The following is a 5,151-nucleotide window of genomic DNA, read 5'->3' as shown; positions in this document are numbered from 1 at the left end:
CTGATGTGGTGGAGAGTTGTTGGTTTTAAAGATTGGTCACTCACCAGATCATACAAATAAGTACTTCGTCTTAATCACTTTGGGCTGCTGCAACAAAAATGCCACAGGCAAGGTGGCTTACACTACATATTTCTCAGAGTTCTGAAGGCTGGAAGTCTGAGATCAGGGTTCCAGTGTGGTCGGTTCTGGTAAGGGCTGTCTTCCTGGGGTGCAGATGGTCACCTTCTCCCTGTGTCCTCACCTGGCAGAGAGAGGATGAATGCTCTCCGTGTCTTTTTTTTTTTTTTTTTTTTTTTGTTTGAGATGAAGTCTCGCTCTGTCGCCCAGGCTGGAATGCAGTGGTGTGATCTCGGCTTACCGCAACCTCCTCCTCCCAGGTTCAAGTGATTCTTCTGCCTCAGCCTCCTGAGTAGCTGGCACTACAGGTGCATGCCACCATGACTGGCTAATTTTTGTATTTTTAGTAGAGACAGGGTTTCACCATGTTGGCCAGGATGGTCTCGATCTCCTGACTTTGTGATCCACCTGCCTTAGCCTCCCAAAGTGCTAGGATTACAAGCATGAGCCACTGCGCCCAGCCTCTTTGTCTCTTTTTATAAGGACACTAATGCCACTCACAAGGGCTCCACACTCATGACCTCATCCCCTCCCACAGGCCCCACTTCCTAATCACATTATGGGGTTAGGATTTCAACATGGATTTTTGGGAGAACATTCAGTCTGTGACATGACTCTACACCTTACATAACGTGTTCATGCCTACTTTTTTATTTGGCTTTATCTGCATTCCACAGGTGAGAAACTTAAAGCCACCAAGGCCAAGAGGCTTGCCCAAGTGCACACGGCAGTGACTTATGCTTGGTAGAAGTTTCTGTCTTCACTTACAGGGTGAAGTGATCCAGAGCTGGCCCTCAGCTGTACTGGACACTATGTGGCCTATGAAAGACCAGCTGGGAAGGGGAGGGAAGTCTTATGTTGGGCTTCCAGAAATCCACCCAGGGAGGACTTGTGTGAAAGTGATTCACTGGGAAGTGTTCCAGGAAAGACCAGCAGGCACTGGAGAATGATCTACGTGAGAGACAGGCCTTGCCCTGTGGAGAGGGAAGCCACGGTGGCTGCTGTTACGGGGCATATGGCGTTGTGTCCTGCTGGGACCCAAAACTCAAACAGAAGAGAGCAGGTCCATGGGCCAGGGCTGGCCCAAGCCCCCTTTATCCTGGGCTCCACTGTCCTCAGTTCATGGCTTCTTCCTATGTGGCGGCATGTGCACTGGCCATCATGCCTGCTTTCCCAGACAGCAGGAATGAGGGAGGGAGACGAAAGGGGGCACTGCTCTTTATAAGGACACTTCTCTGAAGCTGTACATGATGCTTTGACTCTGGGTTTTTGGCCAGATCTAAGGTCGCAGGCAGCCACAGCCAGCAAAGGAAGCTAGGAAATGAGGGCTTTGTTCCCAGCAGCCTGTGTTTAGCTAGAAAACGTGGATTCTGTTAGTGAAGGAGGAAAAGAGAAGGATGAAGGGGCACAATTTGCAGCCATTGTCACAGCCAGAGAATGCAAAAATTGGACTTGACCCGGTTTGATTTCCCCATTTGCCCAGCAGCCCTGCATCCGCCCAGAACTTTCTCTGTGGGGTCGATGTGGAGCCCATCTTCAAAAGGGGTGGGCACAGCTGGACCCTAGGAGTTCTGGGTCCAGTGAGGCCCTGTCCTGTGGAGTCAGTCTCCCCTCTAGGAGCAGCAAAGGATGGTGGTGTAGACAGAGCTCCCTGGAAGCTTCTTGGGGGTGGGGAGCAGGGGGAGCTGTACTGGACTAAGCCCTTAGCTGGGAGCTTGGCTTTTGAATTCCTGGTTCACCTCTAGTTTGCTAGATGGCCTTGGGCAGGCCTCTTAACTTCTCACATTCCTCAGGCTCAGCCCCATCCTCTGTAAAATGAAGACAACGTGGGGAATTCAAGGCAGGACATGGGCGAGACAGGAGGCTCCCAACTCATGCATAAAGTTCAAGAGGGTACCAAAAAAAATCCTCAGTAATGAAGATAAATAATCAAGATGAAGAAATCATGCAGCATTTTTTATTGTGGTAAAGTACACATAACATAAAATTAGCCATTGTAACAATTTTAAAGTGAACAGTTGAGTGGCAGTAAGTGCATTTCCATTCTGCAGCCATCACCACCCCCCATCTCCCCAGCTCTTTCTCTCTCCCATTAAACAAAAACTCCGCATTCCCCCTCCTCCCCAGCAACCACTATTCTACTTTCTGTTGCTATGAATTTTACGACTTTAGGTATCTCATAGCAGTGGAATCACACAGGATTTGTCCAGCCGTGTTGTAGCCTGTGTCAGGACGTCATTCCTTTTTAAGGCTGCTTATTATTCCATTGTGTGGATAGACCACATTTTGTCGATCCTTTTGTCCGATGATGGGCACTTAGGTTGCTGACATGTCTCGGCTGTTGTGAATAACACTGCCAGGAACATAGGTGAACGTGTATCTGTTTGAGTACTCACTTTCGTTAATGTAATATTTTGTAAAAAATCAAAATTTATGCAAAAAATCTGCAACGAACAAAATATCATTTTTTTTTTGAGAAAGGATATTGCTTTGTCACCCAGGCTACAGTGCAGTGGCACAAATATGGCTCACTGTAGCCTCAACCTCCCAAGTTCAAGTGATTCTCCTGCCTCAGCCTCCCAAGTAACTGGGACTACAAGTGTGTGCCACCACACCCAGCTAATTTTTGTATTTTTTTTTTTTTGGTGGAAATGAGATTTCATTATGTTGCTCAGGAAGGTTGTCTTGAACCCCTGGGCTCAAGTGATCTGCTGGCCTCGGCCTCGCAAAATGCTGGGATTACAGGCGTAAGCCACTGTGCCTGGCCTCAAAATTTTAAATAAAGACAAGATCAGTAACCGTGGCCACTGTACGGAGCCATATCAGAGCACAGGCAGTGGAGGATGGGCAGTGCTTGCTGTGCATGATCCTGTCATTATGCCCCTTTTGAGGCTGAGCCTGAGGTGGGCCCTCCTCTCCTTATCCTCAGCCTGGCCCTCCCTCCAGAGATTGAAGTGAGCCTGCGCTGAGTGTGCCAGGCCTGGGAGCCTTATCTTCCCCAGCCTCACTGGGCCGATTTAGGAACTAGGGCCACGGAGGAGGTTCAAGGTTGCACAGTGAAGCTGGGGTTCCCTCTCCCCTTGGATAGATCCATCTTCATTAGCCCATCAGATAACAGCACCTCCCAGGCAGCTGAACTGTGGAGACAGCCACTGTGTCTTCCTTCCCTTTGAGTTGCTTTGCCAAGTGACAAAGCAAGAGATGTGTGTCCCCACTCAGAGTTGGTTTGCAGAGATTGGTTTGGGGCCATTCTAATGAGATAGGTGACGATGCTCTCATCAGTTACCCCTTAGGTGGCCTGGGGCTGTGTGCAGGGGCTTGAGTGTGGGGACACCTGCCTGTGAGCCTGAGCTCCAACCAGGAGGAAGATGCCTGCTTCTGAGCTCACAGCCCCAAAGAGATGAAAACCAATTCAATCCCCCAAAGAGAACTGCCTCCTTTAGTCATTGAACACTTGGTGCACTCCTACTGCATGCCAGGCACTGAGTGCGGGGGGGCAATGAAAGTTGATAAGGAGAGGAGTTGGCCGTGGTCCTGACTTTAAGAAGCGCGTGGCTCAATAAAAGTTTTGCCCATTCATCAGGAATTGAGATGTCTGGGGAAATGTACACGGCGGGCAAACCAGGGGGTGGTGAGAAGCCAGCTTGGCTCATCCTTGGCTGGGGATGTGTGTGTGTGATATGTGAGTGGAGTGGGTGGCAGGTGTTTGTGTAATGCATGTATGTTAGTTTGTGTGCACATGTATGAGTGTGTTTGCATATGTGAATGTGTGTGTGAGAATGTGCATGTGTGTGCGAGTGTGTGATTGTGTGTTCACATGTGCCAGAATGTGTAGGTGTGTGTGTGAGTGTAAATGTGTATGGGCATGTGTATGAGTGTGTGTGCACATGCACTTGTGAGTGTGTCTGTATGCGTGTAAACGTGCATGTGTGCATTGTGTGTGCACCTTGTACATGTATGAGTATGCGCATTTGTGTTCTTGCATATGTGCATGTGTGTATGAGTGTGTGCCTTGGGAGGGGGGGCGGGGTGCTGGCTGTGGAAGGGTCACCCTTGCCTTGGGCTGCCCCAGAGGAGACACCGGCTCCGAGGCACGGACCTTGCCTGCTATCTTGAGACGGACCAGCAGATGGCGGAATTGCAACGGGAAAGTCCGGGACCACTGATGCTGGGGAGTCGGAAGAGGGAAGCAATGAGAGGGAGGAGGGAGAGCATCTGAATCTGTTGGAGTTGCCATGACAAAATACCATAGACTTGGGGGCTTCAGCAACAGAAATTTATTTATCACAATTCTGGAGGCTAGGAGTCAAGATCAAGGTGCCGGTGAAGCAAGGCTTCCCTCTGAGTCCGCTTCTCTGGCGTGTGGGCGGCTGCTGCCTCGCTGTGGTCGTCCCTGCATGGGGAGGGACCCCTTTTCCTCTTCTCATAAGGACCCCAGTCCCATCGGTTCAGGGCCCCATCTTTACAACCTCATTTAACCTCAGTTACCTCCTAAAGACCCTGTCTCCAAACACAGTCACATTGGGGGTTAGGAATGCATTTGCAGGGAATTCAAACATTCAGTCAATAGCATGGAGAGAGGAGAAAGAGACAGGGAGAGAGAGGGAGAGGGGAAGGAGAGGGAAGAGAAGATGGGGCAGATCTCGTGGCACTGGTGCCGGTCCGGACGCCTGGTGTGGGCAGCCTGGCCGTGACTCCACTGCGACGCTGAGAAGCTCCTTTTCGCTTTGGGTAGCTCTTCCTCACCTCTAAAAGAGGTGAGGGCCCACCTGCACCTTTTGAAGTAGCAACAAACTTGCAGACAGCAGCTCTCCAGTGCCTCCCTGCTTTTACACTGAGTGACGCAGCAGCCCGGGAGGGGCACTGCCACTGTCTCCACCTGCAGACAAGGTCGGGGAAGTGAAGTGGCTGCCCACAGCCCCACAGCTTCGTGTGGTCTAAGCAGTAGGGCGGGAACTCTGAGGGGGTGGAAGATATAATACAGACCTGAAGGAAACTCAGAACTCCTTGGCACAGCCCATGTTGACAAGCTGA

Source organism: Pongo abelii, chromosome 18 (genome assembly GCF_028885655.2).
Source record: "Pongo abelii isolate AG06213 chromosome 18, NHGRI_mPonAbe1-v2.0_pri, whole genome shotgun sequence".
NCBI lineage: Eukaryota > Metazoa > Chordata > Mammalia > Primates > Hominidae > Pongo > Pongo abelii.
This window is presented reverse-complemented; position numbering follows the sequence as displayed.